Raw genomic sequence first — 24,985 nt, 5'->3', positions numbered from 1 at the left:
AGAGTAAAGTTAAATTTTATCTTGCAAGGTATCTTTAAATTCCAGGGCGTCATTTTAAACCTTTTTAGAGGTTACAAGCAAGTAAGCAAGCAATGCTTTCGAGCCGCAATTGACTTGAATGTCACCCTTCTATACAAGTACAACTTGCAAATAATGCACATCATTCGTACTCCGCTGTTCTTGCTCACTGGGCTGCTACTCGAGGATATTACCATTATGTGGTTATTTTTATGGCGGAGTGCACTCGTGTGGAGTGGAGCATGGAAAAAGCAGAAGCTATTAATTTTTATTGATTTTTTCTACGACTATGACTCGGTTTTTCGTATTTCATCCAATCAATATGATGCGAAAGTCACCACCACAACTACCATTACCAACTGGAATAGTCCATTCAAGGCTGATACTTTGTAATGGTAAACTTAGGCTATACACTAATAGAAATTCTTTTGGTTGTCTATTAAAAATTCATAAATGCTCTTGCACAATAGCGAGCAATGGTACATAAGCTGGCTTCTAGCCGAAGCACTTGAAGCATCGTTGCCAAAGACCGCTGGAAATGGTTGCGGTAAAACTTCACTCTAGCTTAAAATGGTTATGTGAACTTTTATTTTACGACACAAACGTAAGATTTTTTTACTCGTTTTGTAAAATGTGAGTGTTTATGTGAATATAAATTCTATTGTATTAATAAGTATAAGGTTCGTGGTTATTCAACTTCAAAATAACATAGAATATACCACGAGAAAACTAATTTTCAAGTGTCTTATGACTTATAGCTATGTATCAAATATATTATATTAACAATATGGTTCACTTCGAGCTTTTCCATACAACGAAATGGCGAACCATTTGTCGGTGATAACAACATCATCTAGCGAGCGAAGAGGAATCTAAACATGTTTTCTTCTTGTTTATTCTAGCAAATCCCATGGCGACGATAGCGAAAGTCATGCAGCTGAAAAGATGACATTCAAAGGTATAGGGATGCCCATACTTTTTTGAATAAATCGATCATCAAATGATCGATTTTCCTCGTTTTAATAAAGTTTTTCGATAATATAGAGAAAAACGAATTATGCTTCGTATGCTCCAATAGTAGAAGCTGCTCCAACGTGAAAATGCTTGCTGCGCTGGTTTTCTACCCACAGCTGTTAGCATCTGGGTGTACATATATGTATATGCGCGGGAAGCTAGCAATTTGTATGGCGAAAGAATAACAAGCGGGTTATCAGACTGTCGGAACTTGTAGTTTAAAAAATGTGGTTTTACATGACGGTGTTAGCTACACCAAAAATAATCATCCCATCATATCTACGTGAAAAACAATGTGTTTTTTTTTCACAGCACTATTCACGTACCAATTAAGTGATTCAAAGGAAGAGGCACTCAATTTCACTCAATCGGCTAGCACTAGTGTGTCACATGAAGATTACGTGACTGTTTTATTGCTTTCATGACTGATCTAAATTAGATTGTTTTTCTTTTACCTTATCGAAAATTAAAAATATAACACAAAATTCTTCACCGGTTTTTATTTCAGAATTGAAAATCTAAACATACATAAATATGTACATCTTTGTCTTTAAACTCAAATGAGTGATATAAAATCCATTACAGCACTCATTTGGATGCTATAATGAAAAACCAATATCAGATCAGTAGTTACATGACTACGTTTTGCTGAGGCAGCTTTGGTAATGATGGTAATGACATCAGAATTTTCCAAAAGCAAGTTCATCTATCGCTTCATGGCTTGTCGAGCTACGCATTGTGATACGATAACATGGAATATGACGGTTCTTTGCAGCAACATGATTTATTTGTGAGAATGATCATTTGAAGTAAATCAGTTCCTACCGTTGTGTTACAAATTTATCATATTAGAGCCCATTTTCCGTCATTACAAAAAATAGCGTGTGCAACTCGTTGCAAAACTAATTTTTGACGTAAACTACGTCTAAGGGAAAGGCTCGGATGCAGGGTGTAAAATAAAAATTTCAAAATTGAGAACCGTCACGAAATCATGTAAGATTTGTAACATTAATAGGTCCTTTATCTTTCAATGGATTTTAAAGATTTATATATCAATCGATCCGCAAGCTCTTTGCCAATACTATTGAAACTTTTGAGCATCAACGATAAACTATTGAAAATTTCAGTTCTTTCATGCATTATGTATCCCCTTTGCAGCGCGTTCCAATCTTTGGTTATTGCCTACTTTTAGGGTATTATCAGTTGTTGAACTGGGGTGGCCCAGTTGCTAGACAGTAGTGGGGTCCCTACTCCCTCACAGAGTGGGAGATGCTGCTAAACCTGGGTGGTAGTGTCGGTGGGATAGTTCCTTTTCTTCTATATAGAGCAATATAATTGGTTCAGTGTACTATATTTGGTTTTACGTAGTTTACGTCGAGCGGTCGTGTCTTGTATACAACCCCAAAACTTTTTTCACCACTCGGAGTATTTATCCAACTCGACAAGCCTGGTTGGATAAACGTATAACTCTATATCAACTCGTACAACTCGTTATGAACGTACAAAAAGTTATCAAAATAGTAGTTTGTGCAACAAGTTGCAAAAAGATGATTTTTTCAGCAGGAGTCGTACGTTAATCGAACGAGGCTTGCCGAGTTGGATAAATACTATGAGTGCAGTTTTGCAACGAGTTGCACACGCTTTTTTTTGCAATGACGAAAAATGGACTTTAAATATGACAAATCTGTAACAATATTATACTTGTCCATTAGGGTGGCTCAAATTAGTTTGGGGAAAACTTTTTTCAATTTTTTTGATTGACCGCCCTCTTATTCAGTTCTATGTGATGCCACAGACAAACAGACATAACACATTAAACATTTACTCATCAAATTCATCGTTGTTCAAACACTAACGACATCTGTTGATTTCAGTTAGTTGGGCAAATCACGAACCAGATGGCGGTAGTGAGCAAACGCGCGCCACGAGTGTTCGATTGGCCAACTAGTGATTATTTGAATTGACCAGTAAATCAGTGAACGATGTACATTTGACGAGTGTTATGTCTGTTTGTCTGTGGTGATGCCTTGATGCTCTGGACAAAATTTCAGCCAAATCCGTCAACGTTTGGGCGGTACTAAACTCGTTGGAAGTTTATATGCAAAAATGTATGCAGAAACATCCAAAAACAGCGAATTGCAGTTGGACGGCACAACTTACAATGAATAATTATGATAGTCATTCAGATCTTGAAGAATTTAATACAGAATGTTATGCAGAAAACCGCGAGAAGATTAGAGTTTGCCCGGCTAAGTTATTAGGATTTCTCTGAAGTGGGGTTTGAGCAAATTTCGTTTCTTTTACCTTTGAAATAATAAAATTCACCCCTACAACACTCCAGTAAAATGCTAATATCTTTGCCTAATAAACTCTAATCTTCTCGCGGTTTTCAGCATAACATTCTGTATTTAATTCTACAAGAATTGAATGAGTATCATGGTTCTTGGTCGTAAATTATGTCGTCCAACTGCAAATCACTGATAAGAAAATTATTTTGAGCTTTTTAGTGGAATGTTTTCACCTGTCATAAGACGAGTTTATACAATCCCATTGAATTCCACCACTTAATTGTATCTTGACAGATACGTATTTCGACCTCAACAGTAAGGCCGTCTTCAGTGTCTCGTACTTGACTCGACTTCGAGTCTCAACATGATCATTCTTGCCGTGCCACATTGCATAGTTCGATAAACCGTGAAGCGATATTGATATTGACATTTGCATTATACAAGTGATGAAGGCATGACAGAGCATGTCATTTGTAGTCAAGCGTAAAATAAGCACATGGAAGAATGGCAAACATGTGCAGTAAACTTCATGCGTCAAACAAATACATTTGGTTTTTAGCTGTTTTTAGATGCGTGACCGAAAAATAATTACATATTTTATGATATGGAAATGCTAATATCATCTTCCAAATTCGGACGTACATGTTCATGATAGCATTAGAGGCGAAAGTATAGAATTGATAGTTCCGTTAGGATACGGCAGGCATGAAGAATGTTTTTTTTTTTTATAGAAGTCGATTTGAAAGCGAGCGGAGGGCAATATTTGTGATGGCACATATCGCACGACCTTCCTTCTGCCAAGCTCCCGTATGAAGGGGGAGGGAAGAATATCAGTGTGGAAGCTGATATATCTCCACTGGGTTTAGTGTACATATTTTATGTTTTGCAGTCTAAAATTATTTACAATATTTACACATTTCAGTTAATGCTAACTCAAATCAATATTTACCATAATTACCATTAGAATTTTTAGATTACGCCATTTATTATATGATAATTGGTATTTCGTATTGAAGAGGCCGTTTCCAACATAATATTCAATTCATTTTGGGCTGTAAAAAGAAATTTTTTCAAACAATATAATGAAGATTTCAGTATACTAATTATTGTAAGATAAGTTTTTCTGATAGGAAACCGAGCTAGCAATGTGCAATGCAGAGAGAAATCCAGTAAGACTCGACTGTCAAGCACTTTGCTATCTCGTTCTCCCAGGGATTATATTCTCTCTATGTTATTTTTTTCATCTGTGCATAGATGGTAGAATTCATATTTGAAGACAGAGTCTTGGAAGTGTAAAGGAATTACTCTGATTGACATGGTTCTGCAGAAAACATTTCAAGTCATATGACATAACGAAGAGGAGATTCTTTCCACCAATTCAATAAGAATTGATAATATTTGAATTAAATTACTATATAAAGTCAATGTGGCGGACCACAACAAAATATTGTTCGAACATATTACATTAACGTAGTAAATAAATAAAACGAATAACAGTTGAGTTTTAGTTTTTAAAACTATTATCAGTTATTACAATATTAATTAAAGAACATACTGTTGTGGAATTTTCAGGCGAACCAGAATAAATACACATAATCAAATGGTATAAATATTAGCAAAAGCATAGTCCAAACCAGTGTTTTTACGTTATTTGGCTACAAATGAAAGTGTGGTATCTCACAATGGTGTATATTAGAATCTATTATCTTCATTGACAAATTCTCCCAGAAGTACTTTAAGTATTCTCGATTTACGTTGGGTTCTTTTTGAGCTTATTGGAAAAAGCGGGTAAACAGAAAATGTGACCTTCCAATTTCCATCTTGTATTTTTAATCCACCCTCGTTAGTTCTACAAACCCGTTTTATGCAAAATTCTCAATGAGGTTTTCTACCCAACTGTCAAATCTTAGCTGGAATAATTCCTCATTCTATATAAATTTAAATGCATTCCAAATGTTATATTTAAGCTATTCTTCAACGTATCTTGTTAAATTTACTTTCAACTAGATTCAATAAAAAAAAAACAATAAAATGCGGATTAAATAGTGACAAAGGATATCTCAACTAATCTTAGATACGTTAAATAAGCCATGCAGACAACTTGCTGTTTGTCTCAGACAATTCATTGACTTCTTTAATGTCAAATTTTCCAAAGAATCATGACGCCTCTGTGATGCAGTCAAATGAGCAAGCAGCAACATGGTGTGCGAAACAAAGAGCGAGTAGGTACAATGCGAGAAGAATGTAAACTTCCACAGCAACCTCGTATAGCTCTCCAACTGCTTCAGTGTGCGTCAATTTCGAAATGGTGCACCGGCATGGTCCCGCCGGATACAGTTCAACGAGCTATATCAAATTTATTATACATTTCCACAAAAATATGCCTACCACACTTCTGCTACAACATTTGATTTTCCGTTTGCATTCGATTAAACATAATCGATTAAGTTTGTAAAAAAAACATCAAGCATCCCTATTTTTTTTCATGATGACATTTTGAAGTGTGTGTAAAACGATCGTCATATTTTGGGTAGATCGATTTACGTGTGTATCGATCCTTTCGGACGCGAGTTGGCGCCACATGTGGTGTCGCCAAAATTTCGTGAGAGTGAATCATATTGTTTTGTTATTTTTATAATATATAATAGCCCTGTTTGTCTGTCCGGTGACTAGCCAACCAGACGCAGCACGCGGAGAAATTTTCACAAAAAATAAAATATTTGTCACTTCAATTCTTTTTACTGCAGAAAACAAAACCAGTGACAATCTTAGACAACCAGACACAGTATTTGATTAAAAAAATCACAGACAACAGACGTTGAAAATTTTTATTTTTTTAATGCATGAATTAATAAATCGTTTATACACAAAAATACACTTGCCACGGGCGCTACTGCGTTCACAAATAAACTAGTTGTTAATATAGTATATTTGTATGTATGCAGTAAAGAAAGGTGCCAATACGAGCCGTATCTATTCAGTCGTCTAGACTCCAGCAGGTGACCTTTTCACCACACTCACAATCAAAATTGAAGCCCCACTGGCAATGTTTACAACAAACCATGGCTTTTCCGGTGTACAATGGCGCGAGCGTTCATGTCTAACGAAACCCCAATTCCAGTGGGATAATTTCGGAAATTATCCACCTGTTTGGACGCAGTATCCATTATTCATATATACTTACTTTTTATTGCGGCACACAGCGTTGTTCTCGTACATGCGTAAAGCAACGACGCCTTTTGTTGAGTGTGTTGGAATTCTTAGGTCATGACCGCGTCTCCAAAACTCGTGCAATACTTTTCCGTCGACGTAGTCTATGTGTTCGTCGTCACTCGATGAAACTTGTATTACTTCTGTCGGTAATGAGGAAACTCGCCGGAAGGAAGTCCATTGCGTTCACATCTCTTCCCTACCAATTCGCAATTACGAAGGATACATACACCGAGTGGGGAAAATGATCTAAATTATTTGAACTTTTCTGCAGTATTTTCCTCTGTTATATATGTACACTGGTTCTTTAAATTTCCAGTTTTTCACTTGAATTAGGATCACACTACATGTTCTTCCCCTACGCCTGAAAAAATACAGAGAAAAAATACTTGAATTTAATAAGCCTTGTTTCTGGATCATGAAGCAAAATTAACCAAGATTCTCTAAAACGTCGAATAGCAGAAACATATTTCCTACGTTCGCTATAAAAAAAAAGCTGATGTGCATAACAGATTTTGCCTGAGATGACCGGCGGTGGACATTTGTAAATTTTCTCCATTGGTCTGCAGAAATCATGCTGCTCGCAGTTTTGATAAGATCAAACCATTGTGCAATCGTTGGGTCGGCAACTTCGCAATCGTATGCCGCAGATCAGCTGAACAGTTTTGGTTGTCAAGCAAGCTATTTTTTTTGTAAGCTGAGGTTCAATTAAAATACTAAAACTCAAAGATTTGCATAGTCGAGGTCAGTGAATGCTAAATGAGGAAATGAAGAACCTAGAAAGACTGGCTTTCCCCTCATATATGTACCCGACCAGTGGATGGCAGATTTTATTACAGTTCTGCATATAAACTTTGCCGGATCTGTATAAAGTTTTGGCATATACAAATTTTGAAGATTTTAATACAATCATTGTATTGAAATCTAACTATTTTGTTTTTTTTTATAAGAATCTGTATCAAAAGCTTACATTTGTTGTATTGAAACTTTGCAGAATTGTATATGCCAAGATTTTATACAACAATTGTAATATTAGTTTTTTTCGTGAGGAAAAATAAACAAACTTTGTGATGCTTTGCATAAAATGCGTTAAATAAAGACAATGCAATGTTCATATATTTACAAGGGTTAACTGCTGAGGCAATTGGCAACTACATATAACGACAGTACAATCATTTTCTTACCGTAACGAATCTTCTCTTCTGCTGGATTGCGTTGTTCCTATTTTTTCTCCCGAATGTTGGTCATATTTTCCGCACACTGCGCTGCTGCTTCTGCGAACGAGTTATTGCGGTGACATGACGGTTATTATTATGAGCCACACCCCTCAACTACTACAGGAGGGAGACACATAGATCCTGAGGTCAGGTCGCCGTCGTCTTTGTCGCCGTTTGATGTATGTTCACTAGGATTGTTTTATTTTTATACTCTATGAAAACGTTTTTTCGATATCGATTGCCTCGTCGACATGCGAATATTTTGACTCTCGGGAAAACCTTCGAACTGAATCCGTTATCTATGCACTAGCCACAAAGAAAAAAAAATCATTCCATCGAGTAACTTTTTAACCATGTCAATGGTACTACTTGAAATTAGTATCAAAAGAAACTTTCCCAGAACTCGATAATTTCTTCACTACTCCGTTAATCCTTATTTGATGCACACTTTCAGGGTAATCCTACGGTCAGTTTCAATTAAAACTGCAATTAAAAATATGTACAGCTTGTTCTCACACTTTTCATCGTAGTAATTTGCATGCCATCACGGTTTCCACTGGCTTCCTCGGTAGTCCTGAGAGAAGCTTCTTCTTCGCAATTAATGCACTAGTTCCGCGCTTTTAGCTGGCGATGAAAATTTCACAGTTTTTTCACGTCATGTTTATCACATTTTAATTGCGCACTCTGAACCACCAGGACCTTCCTGCCTCTGCTCAAGGGCCCAGCTAAGACTTCCTTCGGTTAGCAACTTCCAAGCACTCCGGGAGGACCATCATGATGACGACGACGGCAAACTGTGATGGGCTGTCAACACCCACTACCGTGTGACCAGAGACCCTGTTGACGAGAGATCAATTTGAATTGTAAATTATGCGCATACATAAAAGGTGCTCGCGTTCGCTTTACTGCTAATTGCTGGCGCTCACAGGTACGCCGCTAATGGCTGATGGTACCCCAGATCGAATGTAGCTGTAGGTACGGGTGCAGCCGGAGAGAAGAAGAATTTGCCTAATAGACCAGCTTATTATCACATCATAAGCTCTGTTCTGAATAAGGTAAAAATTGCATTCATTTTTATTGCTTATGTGTTCCGAAAGTTTATTCAACAAATTATGTGGATGAATGAATCTTAGAAACTTACCATTCGAAAGGGCTCGACAATTTTACTAATAATAAAGTGCCATCTAGAATTCAGTTGCTGACATTTAGTGTCCAATGCTTGATTTGCAGTGACATATTCAAACACCCACAATCAAATAAGTTCTGATTTATTCCTTTTATGAAATGTAAAATCATTCCAAAATCAGTGAATGCTGTAATTCATTTTGATTTTTTCTTCATTCGTCCTGGCGGTGTAGTTACAATCAACAAATTCTTATATACAACTCTCTTTTTATTAACCAAATGAAAAAAAAACACTCTTTCATAGGACTATATCTATGCATGCCCGCCCATCTTGTGTGCTTCAAGGATGCTTCACTGTCGACCTCTCGAAACATGCTTCGGGATATCTGCAGTCCGCATCTGCATTGTTCAGCCTCCTTTCGCCGCGTAGTCCATGGTGTGCCATTCAGATTTTAAGTCGTTTATGAAAACTTTGTTCACTTTCGTCTCACACACTTCCCAGCAGTAGTGGCGTGACGATTTTTTTTGGACTCAAATTGAAGAAAGCTTTTATTCCCTTTCATCTTTTGCAGAAATCAACATTGCTTATGCTGTTTTTCAAAACTAACAAAAATAAAACACCGGAAGCTGATTTGTCGTATGCATGTTTGCCAGAAATATGGAGGCCATCGTGAATCGTTGTGGCAATACAGGGTCGGAATGTACATCTCTGATGTCTGACAACCGAATGTGTAATTTGAATGAAACATTTAACGATTTGACGAACCAAAACGCTTTTGATGGGACTAATTTACAATGTACCACGCACCTCCATACACCTCCACACTAAAAAGGACAACAAACGCAAAAATGGACAAATTGATATTAAAATTGCGAAAAACAAACTATTGGTCTTTGTAATCAATCCCACATTAAAATACCACTAAGAGGTTAGTGGAGAAGTCCTGTATCAAAGTAGAACTGAAGTGCGCTTTTCTTTCGCAAAAGAACATTTTTGATTGATTTGATTTCTCATCTGCCAAATGCTTTACTTTGTACACAGAACTCTATTCAACGTATTTTTTTTTAGGGGTGCTTGGTGGCCTTGTGTCACTGCTTCTGCCTCATAAGCAGGAGATTAAGGGTTTGATCCCTGGCCCTTTCTAATTTCCTATTAGATAATTTCGTTAATCATATAACTCAATCTCTTTGCAAATCAAATTCTCATTGCTAGCAAGTATGATTCTAAATATAGAATTGTTATAAAAGCTGCCTGTTACTTAGTAGCAGTAAATAAAATGTAAAAATAGATTGGTATTCATTTGTACCCGCATACGAATGCTATATACGGTCGCTACGCTCGTGCAGGCCTCATACAAGTAAGAATGTGTGAGGTTGATGTGCGGGTAGCGATGGTGTGGTAGACGTGTGCGTGGTATTAGAATCCAATAGCATTCAAATTCTAATTGTAAAAAATAAATCCCATTAGAATTCACTTTAATACTTTCTCATTACTCTAGTACTTCCAATTCTCATTCATATATTCCTATCCCATAGATCGCATCACTTACCAAAGTGAATCCAGATAATGTATCCCTTCATACTAACACAATATCCTATCCTAAGACTATCGTGGAGATGCAGAGGTATACTCGGTCTCTAGTAGCAACGAGAGTTGAACTAATAATCCTTCCTTCCCTTGATGACCGTAAGGACGTGGCCGGCGCCGTAATTGACTTAGTAAAATGCATTGAATTTCCGAACTTTGCACATTGAGAATGATAGCTAAACCCAAGCTCCATTCAATTGGTTCCCTGTGCAATTTCGCAAGTTCTAGTCAATCACGGAGTAGCAACTACGAATTGTACGGTTATCCTGCTCATGCTCTGCTCAGAACTCTATTCAACGCATTTTTTTATTGCACTTTTGATTGTTTCGTTTCAGTTTACCTTCAAACTCCTACCTACATGATTTTCCAATGAATTCTAAATGAATATGTATGTAATGTAGTAAACCTTTTAGTTAAGCGCAGTGGGGAAAATGTAAATCACGTAAAAACAGTATTCTGTGTATATACACTACACAGTCACTAACTGCATACTGGAAAACGCTAAATCGCTAAAACTAACAAACAATTCACGTTGTTATTTGCCGACCGAATTCTAATTACCTTCTAGTATCCATGAATGCATAGCGACGTTTAGAATACCTATACACCCAGACTTTTTTTACACGGTTGGAATTCAATAATTTCCCGGTTAACCCGAACTTTCAGAGCTTTTCAAATACTACTTGAATTTTCTTTGATGTTTTGGGAATTTTTTCGTAGGGTTACCTCCTTATTTCATTGACGCTGTAGGTCTTAAACGACTAAAACCAAACAGTGTAAAAAAAACCTGGGTGTATGTCAATATCTAACTTAAGTTTGAATTGAAGATCGCAACTCTATTGACAGAAATCGAATAGTTTTTAATACATGTCTTAGTAACCTTAGTGAAAAGCTAGATTTCTTGGCAGGATGGTCTTTATTTTTTGAATTGTCACTGTCAAGATTAATCTGTATTCTATTCGAGAAATGATACCGAGCTTGACTGTCCCTATTTGCTTTGGAGTTTCTTGAGAAAAATCAATACATATCGTCAAAAATCGACATAAAACTCTTGGGCGATTCGAGTCAACATAGTAATGTTTTCAATTCAAGTGATTAACTGCTTAGCTAAAGCACCTTCGTAATGTACACTTGAGGAAACTTGGTGATCCGCTACACCATTTGAAAGCATACTCATTTTTGGGAATACTAAGAAGTATTTATTCATAAACTGACAATCGTGTAGGTTTCCGGGACTGTAAAAGAGAAATCTATTCCGAAAAGCTTCTTACAGTCTATGAGGAATGCTTTCCATTCCAAAAAGTACGCAATGATGTATTGAAATTTTCCAAGAAGTCTTGATTTTTCTAATAGTTTCTTCTCTTCCATAAAACTGTTGAAAGTTTTCTGAAAGTACGTAATTATTTCTGCTAGTTCAGGGAGGCTCAGAGAATTTCTGATATTTTATAAAAAGTGACAAACTGATAGGTTACTTAACCAAAAGATGAATATTTAAACAAGGATATAGCTTAGCTTAACTTAGCTAAGACTGACTGTACTTGTCAATGGTTGCTCTCCGTGACTGTCATATTGGTCATAATTGTAATAACTGGTGTAAATTGCGCTACGATTCAAGTGAATAAAGGTTGGTATTCACTACCCACAGCTCCAGTCAGTTGGGAAAGGAGAGAAATGTTAGTGTGTAGTTATTGTTGCTACTACAGGCCGAGAAAACCTCTGCATCCCCACACTGCTCCGAAAAGGAAATTTCGTCAATTTGGTAAGGTAGATGAACAAAGGTATATATCGAGGGTTCACTTTAAAAAAATGAAGTTTTTGCCGCATTATGTGATGTAGTCTTTTAGTCTTTGCCAGACCTCCTGTATATAAGGCAGAAGCGGTAGTTACTAGACTGCCGAGCTCGTCTTTATAGGTTGAGAAACTAAACAAAGATATGAAAGAACAATCGCAGATATACGCGAATATGAAGCAGTTTATGATGATACGGAGCACATACGGAGGTCTGGTAGCAAGCATGAGAAAAAAAAATTTAAAGCTTCTAAGAATTCAATGAAATCGTTTGTTTAAATGAAATCTTAGAAGTTAAAAAAAAGTCTGAAATTCGGAGTAACATTATTCTTGAGATTTTTGATACCCCGTAAAAGGTACTGAACACCCTTAAAGATTTTTGGACGATCATAAGCTTGACTCGAAACGATGTTTCTGTATATTTCTAAATTCGAATTTCTAGAAGTTAGAGATAATTGCTTCAAACCATCAAATATTTTATAAGATTTACAGGAATTCATATTCCGTTCTGGAAATTCGTAAAAATGTAGACATACTAGTCATAGGGTGTTTTATAACTTATCTGAGGATGTCCGAAAAAATCCTTTGAAATTCGAGGATCTCCGGAAAGTCCTTGAAATTCCATAAAAGTATTCCATAGATTTGATAATCCAGTTTTTGTCCTACTCACGTCTCGGAATGTGGCCGCGCCTCTGAATGTAACCAAAACGCTCATGTTATTATCTATGATACTGCCATCCGTCTTTTTATTTCATCTCTTCAGAAATCAAGAAGTCTATTTTTCAATCATTGAAAGAATGAATAATATTGCGAACTATTGGTTTTTCATCTCTGAAGGCAGCATAAATCTAAAACGAGCTGGTGTTGAAGAAAGGCATTCAGGACATGCGAGTTTAAACTTGGTGAGAGAATTCCATTATATATATATATACATTATATTGAAACCATATGATTATTAACAAAAAATAACAAAACCATCAGGGCACCCGATTGAAGCGATTTGGATAGGCAGAGTGGACTCGCCAACTTCCTATTGTTAACATCTCGTGGATAAAGGGCGGGCTCTTCTCCCCATCTATTGGGTCAATCTAAACGAGGGCTAGGTTATATTATTGTATGTACTAACTTTCTTCTGGAAGGAGATTCTCTATTCATCCCGTGGATTCGCATAAGTGTCTCTGCTTATGGAACCACCCCACCCATTTTTGGCCCTTCATACAGGAGTTTGATGAAATACAAACAATAATATAATCATGATCAAATCGTTTATCAGATATGGCCAGTGCTATCGGCAGGTGCCTTGCTACAATAGATGGTAGTATCATCATCATCATCATCATCATCACTAAGAATTATTTATTCAAAGAGACCAGTTTTTGTTGGCAGAAAGCATTGGAAACAACGCGATAAAGAAGCATGATCCATTAAGCAGTGATGCTCAAATTTCACGATTCAGCAATGAGAAGAAAAAACACAATATTTACCCGATGACTTCTGCGTTCTATGTAGGGTCAGGCTTCTCCTTCGAACACTCAAAAAAATTGACCCATCAAATGTATATTTCTCATACTTTACTAAAATTCCCATTCTCATCATTTTCATTTGATTCTCATGACCATCATACTTGCGACATAAACTTTTAATTTCATCAAGCATTAGAATTGATGAATTTGGACCAATGGATTTGCTCATGATGGTATGATGTCAGTAAGCATTTTAATTATAACCATGAAAAAGTTACAGTAAAATAAAAAAAACTGTTAACGTAGTTGCCACATATACATCGTCCGAAACCATCATCCGAATCTCCTACTCCAGCGGAAACTGAAAACAAAAGTGCATACCCTACATCCCATGGCGGATATACAAAGTACTATCGTTTCATTCGGTTCCAAGCTTCCGTGTTCAACGTTCTACATTTGACAGCTGTGAGATTCAAATGTACGAACCCGCGGCCTAGCCACATGTATTTTAAAGTTCCCAGAGAATGCCGTAGTACGGCGAAGTGAACGATCACTACTTCAGATCAGAAAATTCACATTGCACACAAAGTTTCTAACAATGCAGCCAAAATTCGAACACATCGACTTGCGTTGTTCGATTTCTTCCGATTTGCAGGTTAAAACCAACGTCGAAAGTGAGTACATAAATAATGTCGCAAATAAAACAACACACTGTTTGTCAAAGTTAGGTTTAGCGCACAAAACGAGAGAGAATCCAGATTCGCTAGTCGACGTTTTCGAATTTCAATTGAACCAAGTTTGTGTTGCAATTTAAGAATAAAATATGCTTTTGCATCCATAACCTGGTATATTTAAAATGTTTTATCTATTCATAAAAAATGAAAAGGGAAGAGAAGGTATTTCTGAATACTAGCGATTAAGACCATTTGCTGCATGAATGCATTTCATTGATGGATATTATAAAAGATATGTCAGTTGGTCCATGCTATGCAATTGATTTGAATCAAATTGAATATTTAAAAAAAACCATTCACTTTGCACATACTTTTCATTGGTCAACCAAATAACCATGTGAGTCGACACATGAATCTGAGAGGCTTTTTTACTTGAGTGTACATTTTAAGATAAAGTTGTTAACTGCTGTATTTCTAATTTTAGCATTGTACGCACGCTATTCCAGATCTACCCAGATTTTTCATGCTGTTTCGTTCACACCTATTCACACTGCTGCAAAACCGACCCAAATTGATGAAAAACCGTGGTTACTAAAAAATGAGTACCACGGTTTTTTCATCAATTTGGGTCGATTTGTCAACAGCGTGAGAGAAAGAGCATGAAAAATCTGGGAAGCGTGCGGTGTTCTAGAAAGTTGTTCCTTATTTAATTTAAAGGTACTTTGCTGAAGAAACCATTGTTGTAATGCGAGATTTACTCCTATTTAGACTCACCCTGAATAAATGATTATCACTGTCGTATTTCACACACGATTGCACAGTGCATCAAGGCTACTGCACATTAAGGTTATCTTATTTTTCCATACAATATTTATTTTAAAATACCTAATTTTAATTGGCCTTGCATCTGACAGTCAGCAATTGCGATAGTCAACAATGAAAATAATTTGTTTGCATCATCATCTCAAGGCGTTTGACAGTGCGAAAGTTCGAAAATGGGGTGAGTAGGATTATCACAAAAATATGTAAACAATTGTGAAAACAGCAATATGTCGTTTGTAGGGGAACGGTTCGGCACTTAATCATATAGCTCCTATTTCCATCCCATCAAAAACAAAGCAAAGAAAAGGAATTTGGTTTGTTTCTTATTTTTGTGACGCGTGTTAGCAAAAAGAAGCGACGAGATTGGTGCTGTATTTCTTTGTTTCGCGATGAGATGAATATATGTTCAGTGAGATGGAAAACGGAACAGTTTCCCTATTATTTGTTATGATAATTTCAAATAATAGTGTTAGGGTGACCCCAAAAAATCAATATTTTCATTGTAACTTTTGTTTTTTTTTTACCGGAATGACGTCTGCTAGAAAGTTTTAGAGCACAAAAAATGCACGTTTTGATTACACTAGGGTAAATGACCCAATAGTGGAGGAACTAAGCACTTCCTTTCACTGTTTTAGCTCTTGAAACTGATACATATTTTGTTTTGCTTACCTTGTGGGTGTATCCGAAAGCTATTGGACTTACTTTTCTTGCAGTTGGGAAACCATCGCAACAATATTCATAATTGTGCTTTAAAATTAAACCACCAATTATTGGTACAGTGTTCCAATAGTTGCGGTATTTTTTAATTTGTGTTCCTATAGTTGCGAATCCCATTGTTTTTCTATGAGACTCGCAACTATAGGGGCACTACCGCAACTATTGGTGCAAAGACGGAAAATATTAAAAGTGTTTTAATGTTAATTACCTATTTTGGATGAATTCCGAGGCTGTTCCTCTTTCAATAGTGTGTTAATATGTCAAACAAACGATAGATCATGTAGACTACTGCGATTAATTTATAGATATGACATAACATGGACTACCGCAACTATTGGTACACCCACAACCATCGGATCAATTGCCCTACCTAGTGTATCCACATTGGTGGATTGCTGAGAAATCACTTGATAAAATTCGCCATTTTCAAATGCCTGCGTTTTTGAATTGGCGAAAATGGGTAACTATTTCTCCCTGGTTTAGGCAGAGGAATGGGAGGCGTACACTTTACTAACTCAGGAATAGGGGTGTCGCCGATATTTTTGCATCAGCGTCACGTGTCGCTGACCTAAATTTAAACAGCGGAAATTTTGAACAATTTCAAAACAATCGTTGAAATGCAGAAACGTTTCCCGTTTAAACCTGTCGTGATAACGATCCGGTGATTCAAATTTACAGTTAATCGTATATAACATATACCGGATAGGCTGATGTTCTGGACATAAAAATGTCTGAAGCACAAAAAGATACTTATTTAACACACACAATATAACGCTGAATCATTTCAATCGTTTGAAAAAGTCCAATAAGTAAATGTATCGAAACTTCGCATCAGAATAAATATAGTGTTTATGAGAATCTGCAAGGCCGATGAACACTATGTCGTGCTAATTTCAGTCAATAACCACCTCAACTGGGAAAATCTTCTTTATTTCCGTGGGAAATTCTTCTCAATTTAGGGACGTGAGAAATATTGGTCGACGGCGCACGGATGCAGACATATCGTCAGTGGCAGCACACGCCTGTATTCCAGAGTTAGTAAAGTTCTTCTGATTACTATAAACATTTTGTTTTCGACGAATTGGACGAAATTTACAGTTTTACAACACTTCTTGAACTGGTCATTGAGATTTCCTCGTACAAAAAGCCATCTATGACAAGGTTTGTCATTCCCCCTTTAACCCAACATTCGAGAACGGGTCACTAGGAGCATTGTAAAAGAAAACAACCATGCGTCCAGAGTTTAACTAAATCGAACTTTACTTCAGTGATAATTCAAATATTTGTTCAACAAGTTATGGATAGTGGTTGCCAGTTATTGGACGATTCTTTTCTCTGGCCTCCACTGCGATTGTTGATCGCATGCGAAGAAAGAACACTAAGTCGTTGCTGATTTGACGGCTAAGTTCTGAACAATCATAGAATACCTGAGAGGCACACTTTTCTGAGCATGGGGAAAAGTTTTTTTTTATTACAAGATGAAGTTTATTCCTTTATTTAATTTAATTTAAATCTAATGAATAACATTATTTATATGTAGAGAGGTTTACTCTAGCTTCGGCGAAAAGGATAATCCGGGTATGGAAAGAAACGGGGGAATTAAAAAAAAAACCAGATTGATCCACCTAGCGATGACGATGCCTTGCTCGATTCAATCGTTTGGTTTTGCCTTAGTGTGATATACATCATAAATAATTTCCTACATTACGGCTCTTGAACGCAATGGCCGATCGTGATTATATTCAATAGTGATCAACTCTCCCGTTGAATGCAACTTGCTGTGATAAAATCGGTTAATAATTGCTATATGAAAAAGTGACTATTTTTTCGGTTTTCGTGTGCACACACACACATACACATGGACTGACAGACATTTGTTCAGTTCGATGAGCTGAGACTTCTAGAAAACACGATTTTGGAGTGAAATGATAGCCTTTCGGTACAACAGAAAGGCAAAAACCTTGACAACTACAAACTATAAACATTAGTTATCTATTTATTTATTTCTATATCTTCGATGTCTGTCTCTTTGAAGTTATGTGGAAGGGAAAAACCTTTTTTATTTGGTCCTAGATCATTATCAAACCCTGTATCTAGGACAGAAATGCGTAATGGTGGTTATAAATTCATAAGAAAAAATAAAAATATTCTCACTATTATTATGCGAGTTATGCAGATCGGTAACGGATTAGGAAAACTGATACCTTTGTTGAACGGATCAAATTGGTTACTTTAATTTTTAATGATCTATAGCTTTCAACATGGTCGGATTTTGTTTTAACAGTTCAATAAAGGACAACAAAACCACGGATCATTTTTATGGTTCTGGATGTGATCGCTCTTTACTGTTGTTTCTGTTCGAAATTGCTTCTTTGAGATATACCGGAATTAGTGCAGTTTAGCAGATAATTAGCAAGTGAAGTTTTGCTATCTTTCTATGCTAATTGTACACATAACGAGAGTAAAAAAATTCCAAAACATCAACCGTCTAAGACGAGTTTAGTACTCTCCATTTAATTCCACTAATTATTTTGTTATCTTTGCAGATAAGTATTTCGACCGTGGCCCCGGGCCCCCACAAATCTTATGTACCAAAACCAACATTTTTTGTACATTTTGGGGCCCCCACAAGTGTACAGAAAAAGTTATAACACTTGTTCAAGCCATATGCAACAATCGGGCTACCTATTATAGTTAGAGAGCACTACTATTTTGCCTTTTTGTTCGGATTTTCACGTGCAGAAATGATACCGAGTAACTCCAAGAAGATCCTAACTCAATAAGATAAATTATTTTTCAATAACATTCAGTTGAATTATTGGCCCAGGTAGTTCGGCAGTGCTGGCGGAATGGATGTTTTTTTTTTGCATATTGGTTAAACAACCAATCTTCGAAGCGTTATAACTTTTTTGTACACGTTCCAGAACGTACCTTCTTCAGCAAAGTTTTCCGACATCACTTGGTTTACGACGAACTGGAACCTCTAGGAGGAAACGAAAATTTACGTTTTCCCATACTAATTGACATACAAACTTCAAACGCGATGCGGAAAGCGAGGAAGGAACCAAACGGGCTAAGATTTTGCACAGCTGTTTGGGACATAAAACATTTAGATAAATCTTATTAAACAATGTAACGAGTTGTTGGTAAGAATTGTAACCAAATCAAAAGCAATTTACGGTGCCACTATAATAAGGATGAAAAAAAAAATTGGTTCAAATTCCAGTTGTTAAAATTAATTGAAAATCGATGGATAAATTATTTTTGAAAATCCTTAGGCTGAATCAAAAGAAAATTTTAGAAACTGACAAACGTATTTCTGCAGCTTCTTTAATTCTTTCAGTTCCTATCAAATTTCTTGAGAAAGTTCAGAAAATAATCTGCTAGAAGAAAAGCTCCGTGGAAAATCTCGTCAGAGCATTGTGCCTTTTCCAAGGAGTTAACTATGTTCCGTTTTGTCACATTAGCCTAGGACCTATTTGTCACCACAATTCGTTTGTCCTGTCTTGTGTGAGATAGGGCGGCAATTTGAATTGACCCGGCTCGTAGAAACTTTTAGTGCACTTTTATATCAGAAACTTTTAGTGCACCGAATCAAAAAATCCGAACTGTAAATAACTTTTGAAAAAAGTTGTTAGAAAATTAGTAATTGCGGTCCAATGACATTTTTTGACATTTCATATCACAGTATGTAGGACTTCGACTGTACCTATTCATTTTGCTCTAACATTGGAGCCAGCCCTGGTGAAGCGATATGTAAATTATAGTTTTCCTTCCTATCGTCATTCTCAATATCACTTCCAGTTTCCAGTGATGCTGGCTGGCTGGCTCCTGCCCCGAACATCACTACGAAACGGGCTAGGTTGAGGTTATGTGGAGCCTCTTTGTAAAATGGCCCATAAAGCAGTAATCTGTACGACATTCGCATCCCATTGCTGCCGGGGGTACCCACACTGAAATGTATCTACCCGATTTAATTTCCCGTTGCTGTCTCTCTTTTCCAATTTACCAGCTTTTTGGCATCGAACTCAATTTTTTTCTTCCGCTCGTGTACATAGGACTAGGGTATCAAATCATGGTTTGAACCATTCGGCATGAGTTTGATCAATTACCTATTTCATGATTAGATGCATTTTACTGTAACAAACTTTAACTTACATGAAAGCTTAGTTCATATTCTTATGCTGTATTTCATTGACTTAATGATTACATAACTGTATGGTATGGTACGGAATGTAATGGTTTGGAAGCATCAACAGAACCTTACATGCAGCGACTCAGCCTAGTGACAGCTCAACAGTCGCGTCGCGTGTGTTTGAAGTCATCTGACATTCAATCATGCTTGGACTACCTATTGGTGGTAGTTCCTAATTTCACGCATGACGCATGACTTTTTGATGCAAATTTAATTAACAATCCTTTATTTGGTATATGATTAGTGACTTGAATCTTGCAAAAAATCACCTAAATTATCGATATGATTTTTTTTATATTTTTTTCAGATTAGAAATGTAAACAAAATGTGGAACCTAGCTGCATTTACAATTTTACGTTTTAGTTAAACCATGATCACTTTTCATTGGGCAAATTTTACAATTTTGACTATTTGGATTTTTTTAGATTTTACTATGTTATCAATTGATATTCCCACGTAAACAATATGATTAAGTGTTAAAATTAACACTATCATTTTTAGTATAGCTAAATCTGCCTTAAATACGACTTCAGTTAGATTTCCAATCAAAGGAATGCCAATTTCGACTGACTTCAAAATAGATCAAACCATGATTGTATACCCTACGTGCAATACAAACCATCCAGCAGCAGCAGTTATAGCAGCAGGAGCAGAAGCCTTTCGCTGTAGTACACGTCACGCTGATTTTCCACCAGACATCGCCATTATGGCCGGAACTCCCCGGGTGGAACTTTTGGCACGACAGCAAGGGCGCATTCTATGGCGAATAGTATAGAGCATCTAGCGCGCGCGTACCGCTAGGCGTACGTATACCGAAGTGTATAGGTTGTTACGTGCTGCTGAAGTGTGTACGTCGCATGGTGAAGCTTCTGTTTGTGCATTTCTGGTGCCGACTTGTGCAGGACATGGAATCCAACTGAATGGAATGTGCTGACTTGAGGTGGAAACATTGAGTGACGTCATATGAATAGGAAATACTGGCCTAATGCTTTAGAAAAAAATGGAAGTGGATTGGAATGCGTATTATACCGGGGGAGATTGTCACGTGCCGTCACGCTGATCAATTGTTTCCGAAAAACAAATTTTTCATCAATAGATAAGTAATAGATTGAGATTTCGGCTGGAATAATCAAAACTGACTTTTTTGTACTATTGGGCTTTGTTTTATAAGCAGAACACGTTTCTGAGATGTTTTAAAATTATGAATAATCGAATAAATCATTTTAATAGTAGTAAAAATTTCCAAATAATATATAGGTTCCACATTTTGTTTACATGATCATTTTATTTATTCTAAAGTCGTTCATTCTAATTACATCACTAGAACAGCGGTTCTCAACCTGAGGTACATGTACCCCTGGGGGTACCTTCGAAGGCCCCAGGGGGTACCTCGGACAAAAATGCGTAATGGCGGATGTATTACAATTCCAATTAAAACTTATTAACATGCATTCATTATTATGCATATTATATACAATACAAACCCATTGAATTCCACCACTTAATTGTATCTTGACAGATACGTATTTCGACCTCAACAGTAAGGCCGTCTTCAGTGTCTCGTACTTGACTCGACTTGAAGAAAATGATCGCAGCTTACACTATTTATACTATGCGTAGGTATAATAATTTATCTAGGTACTTATCTTACCACGGTGCTTATTTCTACTCGCTTGATGCGCTTAATGCTTAGGTATAAACTTGAAGAGCCAGGAGCTACCATTTCCTTGATCTTTATTCAACAACCGCGTTTGTACCTGTCGGTAGATTTCCAAGCTCTCAGCAACATCAAGTTTCCACGGAGAAGAGACATTTCTTAAAATTTTAATGTTTGATGTCGTAATTGAATGATTTTCCTGATATACATGTTCAGCTACCTTAGACCTAAACTCATAATTTAATCCCTTATCAGTTTCCCTCTTAGCCTTACTTACTTCTGCAATATGTTCTTTGAACCTTACATCTAACGATCTTTTGTTTGACCTACATATACTTTATCACACTGTGAACAATTAATTTGATAAACCCCGGCCTTATTTAACATTTCTACTCTATCCTTTGTGGAGCCCAACAGTGTCTTCAGTTGATTGCTTCTGCCGGAGAATACTAAATAGATGCCGAATTTCCTCAGTCGATGGCTGGTGGGTGATGTGTCGATCATAGGGGACCGATACCCTCTTCAGCGGTTCATCGATCGGTGTCAGTGTTGTTAGTTCGTTTTTCCGTAGGTTCCTCTGCTTCTTGTTGATGATTGCTTGTATTGTTCTTTCCTTGTATCCGTTTATCCTCGCTGTTTCTAAGATGTGTTGTAGCTCCTTCGTTTTTCCTTCTTCGCTCAGGGGAATCGTCTGCATCCTGTGGATCATGTGATGAAAAGTTGCCATTTTGTGCTGATACGAATGATTTGATGAGTATGGGATGACTCTCATGGTGTTGGTGGGCTTCCTGTAGATTTCGAAGTCTAATGTTGCATTTGTTCCCTTGATAACCAGTAGATCCAAGAAAGGTAATTTACCTTCCTTTTCCTCCTCGTGGGTGAATTTGATGTCTTTATGCACGTTGTTTATCGCTTCCAAAATCCTGGGTAGATCTTTCCGGTTGATAATGCTGAAAATGTCGTCCACGTATCTCCACCATTTCTCGGGTAGTACTCCTTGTTCATCTAGGTTGTCCTCCAAATTCGCCATGAATAATTCGCACAAAAACGGTGATAGCGGATTTCCCATAGGTGGAAAGGAAAGAACAATACAAGCAATCATCAACAAGAAGCAGAGGAACCTACGGAAAAACGAACTAACAACACTGACACCGATCGATGAACCGCTGAAGAGGGTATCGGTCCCCTATGATCGACACATCACCCACCAGCTACGCCTTCGACTGAGGAAATTCGGCCTCGATTTAGTATTCTCCAGCAGAAGCAATCAACTGAAGACACTGTTGGGCTCCACAAAGGATAGAGTAGAAATGTTAAATAAGGCCGGGGTTTATCAAATTAATTGTTCACAGTGTGATAAAGTATATGTAGGTCAAACAAAAAGATCGCTAGATGTAAGGTTCAAAGAACATATTGCAGAAGTAAGTAAGGCTAAGAGGGAAACTGATAAGGGATTAAATTATGAGTTTAGGTCTAAGGTAGCTGAACATGTATATCAGGAAAATCATTCAATTACGACATCAAACATTAAAATTTTAAGAAATGTCTCTTCTCCGTGGAAACTTGATGTTGCTGAGAGCTTGGAAATCTACCGACAGGTACAAACGCGGATGTTGAATAAAGATCAAGGAAATGGTAGCTCCTGGCTCTTCAAGTTTATACCTAAGCATTAAGCGCATCAAGCGAGTAGAAATAAGCACCGTTGTAAGATAAGTACCTAGATAAATTATTATACCTACGCATAGTATAAATAGTGTAAGCTGCGATCATTTTCTTCAAGTCGAGTCAAGTACGAGACACTGAAGACGGCCTTACTGTTGAGGTCGAAATACGTATCTGTCAAGATACAATTAAGTGGTAGAATTCAATGGGATTGTTGACTCGTCGTAGGACAGGTGAAAACATTCCACTAAAAAGCTCAAAATAATTTTCTTATACAATACAAAGTTTTGATATGAAAAATCATACAATTATCAAAACTTTGCATTGTATATAATGTGCATGGTGATCAATAAATCAAAGCCCATTGAATCCTGCACACTACAACTAGCGAGGAATGTGGGACAAAAATTTCAAAAGGGCAAAACGTCGAATGAATCTAAAAGTTTCGAAGCCTCCAACTCAGAGTCATACAGGCTTTTTCTGAAAGGCTCAGTAGCTTTGTTGCAAGGAGCTTGAAAGCCTTCTTCTAAGCAGCCCGTAAGATTCTTTTCGAGAGGAACACAAACCTTCTTTCAAGAGGCTGCGAAATCTCCTTTCAAGAGGCCTGTTTTCAAAAGGCTAGGAAGCCTCGTTCAAAGACGCTCGGCAGTCTCCTTTCAATAGGCTGGGAAGCCTCCTTGCAAAAGGTCCGGAAGCCTGTTTTCAAGAGGTTCAGAAGCCTCCTTTCAAGAAGCTCGGAAGCTTCTTTTCAAGTGGCTCGGAAGCCTCTTTTCAAGTGGCTCGGAATTCTCGTTTTAAGAGGCTCGGAAGCCTCCTTTCAAGAGGCTAGGAAGCCTCGTTTCAAGAAACTCGGAAGCTTCCTTTCAATAGGCTGAGAAGCCTCCTTGCAAGAGGCTCAGAAGCCTCCTTCCAAGAGGCTCGGAACCCTCCTTTCAATAGGTTTGAAAGTCTCCTTTCCAGAGGCTCCGAAGTTTTTTTTTTTCAGAGGCTCCGAAGTCTCTTTTCCAGAGGCTCGGAAGCTCTCTTCGAGATACTTGGAGTTCTTTTGCTTGGAAGCCTGCTTTCAAGAGGCTCATAAGCGTCCTTTCGAAAAATGCTCAAAAGCGTCCATTCAAGAGACTCGGAAGCCAAGAGGCTCGAAAGCCGCCTTTCAAGAGGTGCAGAAGTTTACTTTCAACACTTCAAGACGCGACGCGAGACAAGGCATAACACTTATTGTTCTCCTCCTTGCAAAAGGTCCGGAAGTCTGTTTTCAAGACGTTTAGAAGCCTCCTTTCAAGAAGCTCGGAAGCTTCTTTTCAAGTGGCTTGGAGCCTCCTTTCAAGAGGCTCGGAATTCTCGTTTTAAGAGGCTCGAAAGCCTCCTTTCAAGAGGCTAGGAAGCCTCGTTTCAAGAAACTCGGAAACTTCCTTTCAATAGACTTAGAAGCCTCATTTCAAGAGGCTTGGAAGCCACCTTTCAAGAGGCTCGGAAGCCTCCTTTCAAGAGGCTCGGAAGCCACCTTTCATGATCCCTTAGGCGGGTCTTCACTTTTCGGTGTGTTTGAC

At 37.3% G+C, this 24,985-nt stretch overlaps 1 protein-coding gene across 1 annotated transcript in view; it reads right to left on the bottom strand.

Annotated features, from left to right (window-relative positions):
- Window positions 1-24,985, bottom strand: part of LOC134211150 (potassium voltage-gated channel protein Shab-like) — a 593,106-nt gene that overhangs the window by 540,244 nt on the left and 27,877 nt on the right. Inside the window, 2 exon segments of the mRNA XM_062687792.1 lie at window positions 6,505-6,894; window positions 7,715-8,584. The gene's annotated coding sequence lies outside the window, so the exon portion shown is untranslated.

This window comes from Armigeres subalbatus, chromosome 2 (genome assembly GCF_024139115.2).
Source record: "Armigeres subalbatus isolate Guangzhou_Male chromosome 2, GZ_Asu_2, whole genome shotgun sequence".
Classification (NCBI taxonomy): Eukaryota; Metazoa; Arthropoda; class Insecta; order Diptera; family Culicidae; genus Armigeres; species Armigeres subalbatus.
The sequence above is the reverse complement of the archived record's forward strand: the minus strand, read 5'-3'. Positions and strand labels throughout refer to the sequence as shown.